The sequence below is a fragment of the Sus scrofa genome, chromosome 9 (assembly GCF_054392235.1).
Source record: "Sus scrofa isolate SSC_HxYL_T2T_F1_AM1 chromosome 9, Sscrofa_HxYL_maternal_Yorkshire_Landrace_v2.0, whole genome shotgun sequence".
NCBI classification, from domain to species: Eukaryota; Metazoa; Chordata; class Mammalia; order Artiodactyla; family Suidae; genus Sus; species Sus scrofa.
Genome location: NC_139391.1, coordinates 83,194,450 through 83,210,389, shown reverse-complemented (window position 1 = coordinate 83,210,389; position 15,940 = coordinate 83,194,450). Strand labels below are relative to the sequence as shown.

The 15,940-nt window shown below is 39.0% G+C and overlaps 1 protein-coding gene across 1 annotated transcript in view; it reads right to left on the bottom strand.

The window, feature by feature from the left end:
* Positions 1-9,574, bottom strand: part of LOC110262296 (uncharacterized) — a 117,409-nt gene extending 107,835 nt beyond the window's left edge. The window contains exon 1 of the mRNA XM_084977112.1: positions 9,481-9,574. The gene's annotated coding sequence lies outside the window, so the exon portion shown is untranslated. The remainder of the gene's footprint in view (positions 1-9,480) is intronic.
* Positions 9,575-15,940: the final 6,366 nt, after the last annotated feature.

Sequence of the window (15,940 nt, the reverse complement as noted above, 5' to 3'; positions counted from 1 at the left end):
GAGCCATCTTGCCTCCCCAGCACTTTGCCCGGATCAAAGCAGGTGCTCTGAAAATATTTGCTCAATGATGGAGGCTGAACTAAACTGGAACTTTGCTTAGATGTTCTTATACCCCAAGATTTTGGAATTAATTGTGACCTTTTAGTGTATATATATGTGTGTATGTTTTCCCTCTAATAGGAATTAAACAATAAACTTTATTAAAAGAACCCAATAAAAGTTAATGCCAGTTTTTCACATTATTAAAACAAAAGATCCAACAGATAATAACTAAAATACTTCTAAAATATCATTTAAATTCTATTTGAAATAATGGCATGAAAGCTGTGAGGCCCAGATGCCCCTCATCTCTCCTTTACTCTATCACTTCCCACAGAGTAAATATCCACATGCAGATAGGAATCACGTGAAGCTTGATAAATCCTGGGAAGTAGCCAACCCTCTGAGATAGAGCTCTTAAGAAAACTAGATGGGAGGACACAGTTCAGGCAAGAAGACCTAAGTAATTTTCCTATTTCTTCCATACTAAACTGCTTGCTATCTCTTGCACTTCTCACATCAGAGGGTCGATTTTTATAATGCAATGGGAGAGACCAGTCCAAAACCCTTCTGCAAAACCAGAGAAAAGGAAGTACCAGGCTCTAACAAGGAAAAATGCATCATCCCCTTGCCAGGTGCTGAGGTATCTTGTTCTCTGCTGGCTTATGTGCCAGAAGCCTAAGTCAGACTGCAATCTGAGTAAAGATCATGCAGAAAGAGCAGGACTGGGCTACTTCCCACAGAGAGAGAAAGGCTTGGCTCTCTTAACAGAGCATGAAATAAGAACGTAGATGAGGGAGTTTCCATCATGGTTCTAATCCGACTAGGAAACATGAGGTTGCAGGTTTGATCCCTGGCCTTTCTCAGTAGGTTAAGGATCCGGCATTGCCGTGAGCTGTAGGTCACAGACGAGGCTCGGATCTGGCATTGCTGCAGCTATGGCATAGGCCGGCAGCTACAGCTCAGATTCGACCCCTAGCCTGGGAACCTCCCAGGTGTGGCCCTTAAAAGAAAGAAGGAAAGAAAGAAAGAAAAGAAAAGAAAAGAAAGAGAGGGAGGGAGGGAGGAAGGAAGGAAGGAAGGAAGGAAGGAAGAAAGAAAGAAAGAAAGAAAGAAAGAAAGAAAGAAAGAAAGAAAGAAAGAAAGAAAGAAAAAGAGAGAGAGACAGAAAGAAAAAGTAGATGAGAGCAGAACATCATCCACCAAACATGAACTATGACCTTACACAGAGACACTGCCTAGTGGTAAAAATGTGGCTTGAGCAACATGAGCATCTAACCAATCATATAAGCCATTTGTTTGTCCATCAGGGACAGAAAACCAAGCGTGTGTTTAGAAGCAAAAAGCTCTCTCCAGTATCTTTCTTCGTGGAGAAAAAAAAATGTTAGAATCCTATTCCCTATTGGTTGAAGCTGCCACATGAGAAGGGCAGAGATTAAACTTTCCTTTAAGTGGTAACATAAGCAATGATCCAGGTACTATCTAGAAGTTCTAGCTAGGGTCTCCTGAATCATGGAAAAGATTCACTAAGAGAAAGGCAGGGGAAAGGGGGAGGTTTTCAAGGAGAAAAGCTAAACAACAAGCCCTTGGGAATGGCAAAAACCAAGTTTAAAAAATTAATAAGCAGAAATTTCAATTAAATATATTAAGACCAGAAAGGGGAAGCTCTCACACCCTATGGTGATAGCTGAGCCCCAACAGGAAGAAGAAAGATGGCTCTTCTTTCGTGGCAAGGATTCAGTCAATGAAGAGCCATGGATTTTTTTTTTTTTTTTTCCTAGAGCTCTTCCAACTTCCTTCTCCTTCCTATAAGAGTGTTTTCCTTCCTGTGCCCTATGGAGTCTTGCAGGTGACTCATCGTGGTTGCAGACCCCAAACGGCAATTTGTTTTTGGATCTTTAGAGATTATGAGAAAAGAATCAGGAGAAATAGGAAATAAGCTTAAAATGGACAGTTTGCTCAGATGATTTAATTAATTGAAAGTCATTGCTATTAGCCAATTCTCTTCAACCAGGATTGATGGAGCAGAGTTGGCTAATAGCAATGGCTTTCAATTAATTAAATCATCTGAATAAACTGTCTATTTTAAGTTTATTTCCTATTTCTCCTGTTTCTCTTCTCACAGAGTAACCTCTAAAGATCTAAAAGCAAAGTTTTATTTGAAAAAGGTCAATGTTTAGTGAATGGAATGATTTCAACATGACTGTCAAAAATTTTTCATGTATCTAGCTGTTTTTTATGATAGATAAAATTACTGATTTGACCAATCTCGTGGACAATAAATGATATTAAATTACAGATTTTTACACATTTGTGTTTAATTTGCCATTTAAAATAAAATTATTTCCAGTAAAATTATCATTTTCTTTAATTTTTGCAGATTTCTATGAAATTTTATACATGCACAACGGCCATCATTACAGATACATGATTTCATTGGGAAATTTTAGAATTATCAGAACTACTAGTGTATTTGTTTAATAGTCATGGCTCTTAACTCTATAAATACACTACAGTCTAATTAACTATGCAAGAAAATAAAGGTTTAAATCAGAGTAAAAAAGATTCTTTTAAGCATAGTTTTGTAAGGAGCATTAGAAATACAATACCCCCCCAAAAAATGCAATTAGAAAAATACAGTAACAAATATAACCTAACAGTGTCTAATTAATGATAGGTGCTCAGTGACTAGCAGAATGAATAGACAAAGAGAAGACAAATAACTGTGAAATATTTAAGTTTATACATAAAGAACTATGGAAAAACTTCCTATACATAGAGGAGATAGCAGAATGTATTTTTATATTCAAGGGATCTCAAGGGTGATAAAATGAATAATGTTAAAGTAGCCACTGGAAAGATAGGAAAATTATTTAGATCAATTTATGAATGTTTCCATTCTCCACTATTGATTTGAAGTAATAGGAAATATTACAATCCAAGAAAAATTACAGATTAAATGTATTGAGGAAGAAGGAAATTTTAATTAAATTTTGCAAACAGAATAAATCTCATTTAAGTATGAATGTCCCTTCAAAAAGGAATTCATAATAAAAATGCTAATGTAAGTTGAAAAAAATTAAGACAAAAAGATAAAATTAATTTATAAAGACAGATTATTTCAACAAAATAAAAAACAATAATGCAATAGCAGAGAAACAACAGGAAGGAACTGGCTTCACAGTAATAGGTTTACAGAAAGAGAAAATGTCTAAAAGGACCATTAGGAAATTTCCTGGAATAATGTGGGTTAACAGAAGCTGAAAGTGACATTTATCTTATAGAAAATACACACACCATAGTATGGTCTAGGCATTTTAAAAAAGGTTTATTTAGTAGTTCTATATTTAGTTTTCTGAATTACCTCCACACTGTTTTCCATAGTGGTTGTACCAATTAACATTCCCACCAAAAGTGTAGGAGGATACCCTTTTCTGCGCACCCTTTCTAGCATTTGTTATTTGTTGACTTGTTAATGATAGCCTTTCTGACTGGTGTGAAGCAGTACCTCATTGTAGTTTTGATTTGAATTTCTCTAAAAATTAGTGACGTTGAGCATTTTTTCTGCTTGCTGGCCATCTGCATATCTTCTTTGGAGAAGTGTCTATTCAGGTCTTTTGCCCATTTTTCAATTTGAATTGGATTAAAATGTGGTATATATACGCAGTGGAATACTACTCAGCCATAAAAAGAACAAAATAATGCCATTTGCAGCAACATGGATGGAAATAGAGACTCTCATACTAAGTGAAGTATGTCAGACAGAGAAAGACAAATACCTTATGATATCACTTATATCTGGAATCTAGTATACAGCACAAATGAGCCTTTCCACAGAAAAGAAACTCATGGGCTTGAAGAACAGTCTTATGGTTGCCAAGAGGGAGGAGGAAGGAGTGGGATGGACTGGGAGTTTGGAGTTAACAGCTGCAAACTATTGCATTTGGAGTGGATAAACCATGAGATCCTGCTGTACATCACAGGCCTGATAGAGAGATACATATTTTTTTAAATAGTTGTGTTTTCTTTGCCATTTTATCTTTCATATACTAATTACTGGAAACACAATTTAAAAACAAGTTGAAATTCTTAACTTAGACTTAGTTTTCCTTAAAGGAAGTCAACAGGAGGCAAATGTCATCTCTAAATAAAACATGTTTTAATAAATATGTATTTTTTTATTAAACATGTATCTCTCTATCAAGCCATGATTGTAACTGGCTAGTTTACTTGTGCAGCAAGTACCATTTTTTATTAGTGCCTGAAATAGTTAATGCCTTCCTCCTCCCTGCCAGGTGCTTACTTTCTGACACACTTGATCTGTTTTCTACAATGCAAACCCAAAATTAGCTGCAAAGGAACAAAGTGAAACCTAATCTTTACCAACAAGAGTAACTATAAATATGATGATAATCATGCCAGACAAAAGAGAGGTAATCTCATATTTACAGTTTAACATCACTTTAAAAATACTTTGAAGTAACTAGTCCTTTAAACATTTAAGGTTAAAGTGTTTCTGGTTGAATTACTAAACTAGCATTAAAGGAAATACATGTTTCTGTTGTATTTTTAATGATGTTTGGCTAAATTTCTCTCCAGAACAGTTGCAAATCACACCAGTTCTTGGAGCTGGGCTGTTTCTGCATTTTATGAAGGTTAAGAGGAATGAGAGTCCATGGTTGCATTCTCCCAGATTCTGACTTTCTCAGTCTTCTGGATTCCTCAATGAATATTTGATAAACAAATTGATGAGGAGAGTTCCCTAGTAGTGCAGTGGGTTAAGGATCCTGCATTGTTACCACTGTGACTCAGGTTTGATCCCTGGCCTGGGAACTTATACATGCTAAAGCATGGGCAAATAAATAAAAATAAATAAAAGGGTAACTAAAAAAAATCATTTTAAAAAACCCAAATTGATGAGGGAAGGAAGGCACGGAGGACGGAACAAAAGGAGGGAAGAAAGGCAATTTTTTGGTGATTTAAAAGTGCTTGAACTAACTCAAAAATCAATGGGCAAAATAAGTCTACCAAAGGTTAATACTAATTTGGGGGGGGGGGTACAGCAGGCAGGCAATTCCCCACCTGAAAAAATACATGGACTTCCTTTTTTTTTTTTCTTCCTTAAGTTCTAAAATTTCTCATCTAGATACTATCTACAGAATAGAAACAGACTCACAGACATGGAGAGCAGACTTGTGGTTGCCAAGGGGAAGGGAAGGGAGTAGGATAGATTGGAAGTTTGGGGTTAGAAGACAGGGCAAACTAACTACATGTTTAGAATGGATAAGCCGTGAGGTCCTGCTATATAGCACAGGGAACTATATCCAATCACTTGTGATAGAACATGACAGAAGATATCAAGAGAAAAAGAATGTATATATCTGTATAACTGGGTCACTTTGCTGTACAGCAGAAATTGACAGAACATTATAAATCAACTATAATAAAATTTATTAAAAAATAAAATAAACCGACAGGTCCTTCATTTTGTTAACTTAAAAAATTTCTCTCCTATAACAAGGACTTTTATAATCACAACCAGTTAAAATGTGAATTGTGTGAGTTGCTGTGCCTGAAATTTAATTTCACTTAGTAGTGTTTCTCAAATGTGATCAATTACTGGCCCATGTCATGGTTTGCCTGGGCCAGTGCTAGTTCATACTTGTCCTCCCAGAATAGTTATTAGTAACAACTCACTTCACTCTCAAAAATTGCGTGGTTTGGAAAGTAACTTAAAATATGGTCACTCAACCAATGACTCATTACATCTGAAAATCCTGGCATTTTAACAAGCACTCCCTAGGTAATTGTTAGGATTACTAAAGTTTGAGAACTGCTGCATTAATGCGTAATAAAGAACATTAGATTTCAGTAAGGAAAAAGCTGGAAAGACCAGTGAATGAAAATAAATAGGAAGACGGTGACATTAATGTACAATATACCTAAAGCCACCCATACATAGTCTTATTTGGTAAGTTTCCTTAAGGCCTGTATCCACTACCACCAGAACATCTCCTTGTGTCCCAGTGGCAGCAGGACTAGTAAACAGCACAGATATGAGGAAGAGAGCACTGGAGGACTATTTTTTTACTTGTCTTGATCCTCAGCTTGTCTTTACTTCAAGTCTATGTATTTTCACTTTCTGCCCATGTGATCTAGTTCTCTCACTAAACCAGCTACTCTAGGTGACTGATCATTCTAGAGGGCTCTTTCTCATCCTTCCCAATGCTGTCTCCTCTTTATATCCAAATTTTAACTTTGGAAAAATACATATAATTATTCCAGTATTTAATGCTGAGCTTTTCCCATCAAAGAATTAAGGGGAAACGGAGGGTAGTGTAACTCCATGAAGAAAGAGATTAGCTTGGAACTATTCCTTTCTTCTTGTAGTTTCCTTCTTCACAAATAATTGATGATTTCTCATTAAAATTAAGCAACCACATCTAGGGTCACCCCATACATAGGTAGTCTTTAATTTCTATATTAGCTAACAGATGTTCTGTGGGTAAAAGGAATATAAAACAACTCTGGCTAACTTGGACAACAAAGGAAGATTATGGGAAGGGTTTTAAGAGTTTGGGGTTTGGATTTCATGAAATCCAAGGAAGGGGTGAAGGACAAAGGATCAAAAGGACAGGAAGCGGGGAGCCTCCAGGACATCAAGGAATTTATTGATCTCTCTCTAGAATTTGCCATTAATGGAACTCAGATCAAATAGCTTTCCAACCCTTAGTCTCACCATTCCAAATGTTAATCATCAAGATGCAAAACATAATCAGATCGTGGAGTTCCCACCGTGGCTCAGCGGAAACAAACCTGACTAGAATCCATGAAGATGCTAGGTTAACCATCACTCAGTGGGTTAAGGATCCGGCATTGTCATGAGCTGTGGTGTAGGTCACAGACCTGTCTTGGATCTGGCATTGCTGTGACTGTGGCATAGGATGGCATCTACAGCTCCGATTCAACCTTTAGCCTGGGAACCTCCATATGCTGCAGGTGCGGCCCTAAAAAGACTGAATAAATAAATAAAATTTTTTAAAAATTTTAAAAATAAAAAATAATCTGATGGCAACTCCCAAACATATACATCCATATAGACAGAATCACATAGCAAAGATGAAATCTCCTGGGCTTATGTCTACGTGCAAACAAATAATCTCTCTGAGAAAGAAGAAACCATAGTTGATCATACAGCTACCACAAAACCATTTGCTACAATCCACCCTCTGGCTGCCCAGAACACACATATATATACACACACGTTCATTCATTCATTCAAAAAGGACTTTGTAATACATAATCCAACCAATCCTCACACGACTGCAATAGGAGAAAACCACAGTCATTTCTAGGCACTGCAACACAGAAATAAGATATTGGCCAATGAGTCCAGCACTGTGGTGTATGTTCATTCCTCTCCAGTTCTGTCACAATCACATCTCAGTATTCTACAGCTTATGGATTACATAAATTCAACCACCACTTAGATAACATTATACACCCCAGAGAGAAAGAAGAAAGAAAAGAAAAAAAATATTATTTTAATTATCATTTAAAAAGAAAATGAGAATAAAGAGCATATTTAGCAAAGAAATACTAGTGCAAGTCCTCCATTCTTCTGGCATTCACAAAAATGCTTCTGATTTATAAGATAGATCCCTTCTTAGCTTGTTCCAAGTTTACCTGGCTTTCAGCCAACACTATAGCTTGCCAAGGATCTTTGCCCTGATTGCACAAAGAATCTAAGATAATCAGGTGGCAGTTTTGGCTCCCAATTCAATAAAATCTACATTTTTTTAACACTTAGATAAAATACCCCTCCACTAAATACTCAATTCCTTAGGCTAAAAGAGTTGAAAGAAGTAATTTTAAAGAGTTAAAGCAAAAATTCTGAAAGTGAAAGAATAGGTGAAATATAAGAGATGTCTTCACCCCTCAGTCCTACGCTGCATTCTAGCTATGAAAACACTATCAGGCATATGGGTAACTGGTTCTGCTCATGTTCTGCATCCTACAACATAGAACACCAGTATCACAAGGGGCTACTTCTTACACAGTGTTGTGACTAAGTTTCCAATGAAGTCCAATCATGAGGATGATTGGAGATCTATACAGTAAGGCCAAGCAGTGCCTATTGCCTTGCTTGTTTTGCGATGCAGTGGTTTGGTTGGTCAGAAGCCATGTATGGAATCCCATAATAATTTAGAGGCATGTAAGCAGGGAAAGAGAATCCATATCCTGAAAGACTATTCCAGTAATGATAAATGCTGCTTCTCCATGATGAAGGAGCATTTCTAACTCAAGATAATTGATCTGCCGCAGGGTAGTAGATCAGGTCCTTAGAAGCACACTGCTAGTCACTATTGCTTAACAGTATATGAATTGTTCCTGATGAAAGGAAATTTACATCGTTGAGTCCAAGCATTACCTCTATCCTGGACATCATAGCTGTTATGTCCATGGACCAATAGACTAGTTGGATGAGGAGGATGACTGACTTCCACAGAAGGAGGCATTTTGTTCTCCTGAACCTCTTCTGTAATGAAGGCCTCTTAGTGAGCATTCACGTGGACTCATATATTCTCACATTGAAAGGTCCTTCTATACTTTCCTGAAACCTTCCTGTCATCAGTTCTCCAATCTAGAGACTTCTGATTATCTAGTCCTGACTATATAGTCAGACCAAGACAACAAACTTATCCATCTTTCAGTCTTAACCATCTCTAAAATATTGCCGCTGTCCCAAGTTCTCTGCCCCATTGTATTCACCCTTTCCCAAGCCATTCTGGTCCTTCCTTCAAAAATATCTCTGACCCCGCCCCAGCCCCCACAAACATACAATCTAGCAATGAAACAGTTAATATCCAGCATAACAGGAGTTAGCACCAGTTTCAGTGCTAGATTCCTTTTTTTTTTTTTTTTTCCCCAGGTTAGGGCTCTGCAACCTACACCACAGGTCATGGCAATGTGGATCCTTAACCCATTGAGGGGGGCCAGGCATAAAACCCTGATTCTCATAGATACTAGTTGGGTCCATTTCCACTGCACCACAACAGGAATGCCAATGCTAGATTCCAATTGCCTTACTTATAGATTTTGAATATCACCTATGTGCCAAATAATTAGCTCAAGAAACAGTGCAGATCCTGACCTCAGGTAAAATGGACAATACAATGTTTCCATCTGGGCAAGGTGAACAGTAAAAAAATTTGCTCAAAATTGAACTATTGTGTTTCTCTTCCTAATTGTAGTTTGGGGTCACTCTGAAGAACAGCAGCACATCCTCTCATCTGTCTGGTGCCAGCATATCATGCAAAGCCATCTGTACACCAGGTTCGAGTTACTCTATCCCTGGTGCACTAGTCATAGGAAACTCCCCAGGAGGCCTAAGGAAGAAAGAGTAAGGTAGGAGTGCAACTACCTGCTGGTACAATTTACCTGTGTCTTCAGGCTTCTCTTGGGCTCAGCCTTAGAGGTTTCTCTCCATCTCAATCCATTTGATGTGGATTACTACTTAGCTTGGCTTTATACTGAGTGTCTGAGACAAGAGCACTTCATGAACTGTAGCTGTCTTATGCCAGATGGTTGAGTGATTCAGTCTCTTCACAAGCCTAGCAACAAACCAGGAGTCATATCACAAAATGAAGTGTCAACTGCTAAAGCAGCCTTTGCCTTTTCCCTAGCACAAAAGTTGTCCTTAGTGACATCTTTTGGAGACTTGTCTTGGGCTCCACACAGCTTTTAGATGGGCCACAGACCATCCCAGCAGCACTGATTCACTATCTCACAAGAACCAAGGCAGAGATGCTTGCTTTGCAGCTGGGCTCAGCTGGACAGCCCTCTCCCAATTTGGGCCCCACTCCAGATGGGCAGCTTTTGGGGAGTCATTCAGAAAAATGTCAGGTGTGATACTCAAAAGTGGCAATACTATGTTTAAACCAAAGAGTCCCTAGCGCACTGTGCCTGGTAATATCTCTTTTAAAATATTTGCGAAAAGAGTTCTCATGTGGCATAGTGAGTTAAGGATCCAGTGTTGTCATTTCAGTGGCTTGGGTTGCTGCTGTGACAAAGGTTTGATCCCTCACCTGGGAAATTCCACATCCCACAGGAATGGCCAAAAAATAGTAATAATAGACCAAAACATAGATAAATAAATTAAGTAAATAAATTTGCAAATGTTTCATTACCTCATGTAAATTATAAATTCAATAGTTATCTTCAAAGTGTTTAAAATTTCAACGTGCTGCTCTATTATATTAATCAAATTTGGTCACTGTTTGTGTGTGTGTGTGCTTTTAGGGCCGAAAGTGCAGCATGTGGAAGTTCCCAAGATTGGGGTAGAATTGGAGCCACAGCAATGCCAGATCCAGGCCATGTTAGCAACCTACACCCCAGCTCATGGCAACACTGGTCCTTAACCTATTGAGTAAGGCCAGGGATCAAACCTGTGTTCTCATGGATACTAGTTCAGTTCATTACTGCTGAGCCACAAAGGGAACTCCTATTTTTTCACACTTTCATTCATTCATTTATTCCTTATTTTAACTTATCTGCTTACAAAAGGAATTAAGTGTCTTGTCATGACATATACTGCTTTCTACTGATAGTAACAAGAAGTTACAGAGTAAGATAGCATTTTATAAAATTCAAGTAGATAAATTCATTTAGTTTCTATGTTATGAATGCATATGCAAAAATATGCCCTTTTGAAAAAACTCTTAGAATCTTTAGTTCTTATATGAGACAAGCAGAATAAATCTCTCTCTGCCTAATCTGTAGGTCATCCTTTGCTCTTCGTTTGGAAAAAAAATTCCAAAGAAAAGTCAGGTGGCCCTGACCGACAAGTGAAAAGGGAAATGCTTACAATAGTTATATTTTGAGCAGATATTTTACTGTTCACCTTGTCTAGGAAACATTTTATCATCTGGCTTTTTTTTTTTTCTCTTTGATTTATAGTCTCTTCCCAGAAGGTGGGCAACAGAGCCTCTAACACTTAAGGAAAGAGTGGGGGCAGGTCCCTGGGAGAGCCAGGTGGAGAAGACACCTGGGCCTGCTCATTCCCAGCCCTCATCAATAGCCAGCTCTGCTGGTAGCTGGATCCTGTGCCTGCTGGGCCTGAGTCCTGGTGTCTTGTGGCTGACCCGACAGCCAGGAGGTGGAGAAGGTGGCTCTCTGCCCTGAACTGCAGCAAGCTGTGCCAGTTTCTTTGGAAGGCATCAGAGCTAAGGCTTTCAAATGTAAATGTCTATAAGGAATTTTCTTAACATATGACTCTTTTGTCTATTCCCTTTAACAAAAATCAGAAGTAAACTGACATCTATGTCCTATGACCTCTTTTTTTTTTTTTTTTTTTTTTTTTAGGTCCACACTGTGGCATATGAAAGTTCCCAGGCTAGGGGTAGAGTCAGAGCTATAGCTGCTGGCCTGTACCACAGCTCACGACAATGCCAGATCCTTAACCCACTGAGTGAGGCCTGGGATCGAACCTTTGTCCTCATGGAAACTAGGCAGATTCAATTCCACTGAGCCACAACAGGAACTCCCCCCATGATTTTTTAAAGTGGATTTAACAAAAGTTAATTTGGGGTGCACCCCAAAAGTGCTTTACTTCATTTATTTCTATTGATCTATTGATCACCTACTATGTGTAGGTTCTAGGTGAAGTCATAGAGAAATAAGACTCAGTCAATAAGACATGAAAAGATTACAGTCTAGTGGGGGATATAAATAGGTAGACAGAAAATTACAACATACATTTGGTCCTCAACTTAGATGATTTGACTTTATGACAGTGCAGAAGTGATACAATTTCAGTAGAAATGATACTTTGAATTTTGAATTTTGATCTGTTCCTGGGCTGGCACAATACATGGCATAATACTCTCTCCTGACAAGGGGCAGCTCCCAGTCAGTCATGCAATCATTTATAACCACTCTGAACCCAGATGACAATTGTGTTTTTTACTTTCAGTACAGATTTCAATAAACTACATGAGGTATTTGCCACTTTATTATCAAATAGGCTTTGTATTAGATAACTGCCCAACTGTAGGATAACATAAGTGTTCTGAGCATATTTGAGGTAGGTTAGTCTAAGCTATGCTGTTTGGTAGATTAGGTAGATTAAATGCATTTTTTACCTAAAATATTTTCAACATTTTATGTTTTTATCAGGACACAACCCCATTTTAAGTCAAGGAAGATCTACAGTTTGACAGGTTAACTAAGACGAGACCAACAAGAGGGTGCTGGAGTATGGGAGATATTGGAGGTCAGGGAAGACATTCCAAAGGAAGTGATATCTAAGCAGAGGCCTAAAGGGAGAAGCAAGTGCCACAGAGACCAAGGCGCTAGTAACTGAATGAAAGAGTGTGTGTACTGGGCAGAGCAAAAGTGCAAAGACCCAGACACCACAGAGAGTATAGCATGATTAAGTACTGAAGGTGGTTCAATAAGGCTAGCTCTTAGAATTGGGATGGTGTGAGGGTGGTAGTAGAAGGGCAGCGGATAGTAGAAATAAATGTGTGGGAGACATGGTTTCTTGCTACACTACAGCCCCACTTTCCATTCTCTGCCAACAGAGACTCAGATGATTGGCACACGTACAGGGATTAAGGGACAGCTGGAGAATGAATCAGGGTAATTTCCACCTCACAATCATGAGTCTAGGGTTGGGTATGTGACCCAGTTCTGGCCAGTGGGACCCAAGGAGAAGTCAGTTGAGGCTTCCTTTCAGGCTAAAAACAGACCATCCCAAGAAGACTGTTGCCACCTACTTCCTTGTCTAGGATTCTCACATAGGACTTAAACGCTGTCTGGAGCTGCTACAGCCATCTCGTGATCAAGGAGAGACCCAAAGGATTGCACCAAGCTAAGACATTATCATTCAGTTGAGCTAAAAAACCATCTCTGGAACTATCTTTGCCTACAATTGTTGGTAGAGGTAAGAATAAAATGCTTTCATTACTTAAGCCTATTTGCCTGTGTTCTGTTACTTGCAGCTCAACCTTTCTAAGATTTATATGAAGACTGAATTGATAAGCTGGGCCATATCATGAAGGGCCTTACAAGCTATTCTAACCAAGACCATTTTGTTGGCAAGTGACAAAAAACTATTTCCAACTGGCTTAGATGAAAGGAGGGACACTATGGGAATGTGTCAGGGTTATCCCATGTGATGCAAGGAAGGGTAAAATGACCAACTTCTGGAAGGACAGGGGTACAGACAAGTGTTAGGAACAACTTGAACCAGAGCTTCTAATACCATCTGCAGCTTGCTCCATATCTTTCACCTCTGCTTCTCCCCCATGGGTTCCTGCACCTGGTGAAGAACATGGCCATTGACAGCTCTTGAGCTTTTCCTCTTTTAGCTGCCTCTTTTAGCTTTTAGCTAAAGCCTCTTTTAGTTTCGGGCCCCAGGAAGGATTGGCAGACACACCCCCTAATGTTAAAGAATCTCATTTCATTTCCATGTGTAAAGAAGTCCTTCTGGGTGGCCAAAACAATAGAGAAGAACAGGGCAGGAAACCAACAAAAGAGTTTAAGCAAAAGCTGAGGTCCCTTTATGGCTTAGTGGGTTAAGGACCTGATGTTGTCTCTCTGAGGATATGGATTCAATCCTAGGCCTTGCTCAGTGAGTTAAGGATCTAGCCTTGCCACAAGTGGTGGCATAGGTCACAGATATGGCTCGGATCTGGCATTGCTGTGACTATGGAATAGGCAGGCAGCTGCAGCTCTGATTCAACTCCTAGCCAGGGAACTTCCACATGTCACAGGTGTGGCCAAAAAAAGAAAAAAAAATTAAAAATTAAAAAAAAAAAGGTTTTAAGCAAAAGAGAGAAATAATAAAGTATGCACTTTTTTTTTTTTTTTTTTTTTTTAATAGGACCGCATCCACGGCATATGGAGGTTCCCAGACTAGGGGTCAGATTGGAGCTATAGCTTCTGGGCTATACCACAGCCACAGCAACTAGGGATTTCAGTTGCGTCTGCAACCTACACCACAGCTCACGGCAATGCCAGATCCTTAACCCAGTGATTGAGGCCAGGGATCAAACCTGCATCATCATGGATGCTGGACAGATTCCTCTCCTCTGTGCCACGATGGGAACTCTCTAAAATATGTACTATAGAAAGATTACCTTAGCCTCAGGCTACAAAATGTGTTGGGAGATTAGTTCCTGGAGGAGGGGGCAATTGCCATTATTTATGTGAGAAGTAATTGTGCTTAAACAAATGTAGAGATGGTGAGAATAAGATTATAGCTCTTACTTAAATAGCAGTGATCTAGCCATTTGTTTAGTCCTTTCTAAATCACAATGAAGAGAACAACTTGTCTACAGGATCAGGGGGTGGCAGGGAAATGGGCAGAGAGCTGTATATATAACTACAATTTTAAGCAAAGAATTTAGAAAAAAATTAATGTGTCTGCTCTTATCCTAATCTATTTTTTTTAAGTCTAGTCTTAAGATTTTGCTGACTTCAAGTACTGCTGAGTCTAATGCTTATTCAATACTGATTTAACATAAAAATTGATTAACAATTCACAAGTTTTTTTGAGACATAAAATATAGAATGTGAAAATCCAATATTCCATCCATATCATATGTCCCTACCAATCTAACAAATTTAGTAGAAATTTGTTTATTTCATGTTTACTTCAGAAAGAACACAGTTTATCTGAAATCATAGGCCAATGAAGCATGTATTAAAATGCTGATAAATGAAAGTTGACAAAACCATAGTTGTGAAAGGAAAGATGGGCCAAATAAATTACACATAACAGTAAAAATAATGAACCCAAGTGAATTATCAAATGTGCTAATTGTGCAATTTAAACATAATTTGGGCGATTTAATTGTTGTGGACCACAAACTGACAAAATGGAGGGGGGAAGCAAAGACAGGGAAAGATCAAGTTGAAGAAGGAAAAGGAGTATTTCCTAATTGTAAACCAGTATTTATGGCATCTTTTCTGACCCAGGCTCCATGCTAGGACTGGCAACAAAAGTTAATAGGCCTTACTGCTCCAAGCTTACCAACTGGTGGAGGAGGTCATCAAGAGGACGTGACCACCAGGCGACTGATAGCTGGACCCAGGCAATCAAAGGATCCTTTACCCCCTCCCCTGTCCTTGGAATGTACATTCTATCCACCATTCCCACAGTGGGAGCCATTTGAAGAAGATGGCCTTGAGAGAGCTATGTGTCATTGAGACCATCTGGACAGTACCTGCAACAGAACACAGTTAAGGACTCATTATAAACTCCTAAGATTCTGGCAATCCAATGTGGACACCACACATCTTGCAGCTGCTCATGACAAGCCTTGTATGTAAGTTCTCTTGCTAATTAAAACCATCACCTACCAATATAGATCACCTGCCTCTTTCTTCGGTCTCCTCTCTGTGTAGGAGGCTCATTTCAAATCTCACCCGGGGAACTCCAGAGGTTGTGAGCTAACACCAGCCACGTCCCAGTAACTCTCCTCATGGTCACTGAATAAAAACGTGGTTGCTTATCACTCGTCGTACAATGAGGCACAAGAGAAGAGAGAAGGGAACACAGAGTTCCTTATTGAGTTTTATGTCAGGATCGTGTGAGCCCCTCCTTAGTAGCTATACCTTGCCAAAGTATGCCAGCCTTTCAATGGTTCTTAAATTTTAGTATGCATTGTGATAACCCAGGTGATAGCTAAACATTCAGAATCCTGGACCTCAACCCAAAGGTTAATCCATCATGGCTGTGATGGAGGGTACATTGTTAATGGGCCTCTCAGGTACTACTCATGGGCACTGAAGTTAAGAATCACTGCCCTGGAATTCCTGTCATGGCTCAGCTATAATGAACCCAACTAGTATCCATGAGGACGTGGGTTCAATCCTTGGCCTCGCTCAGTGG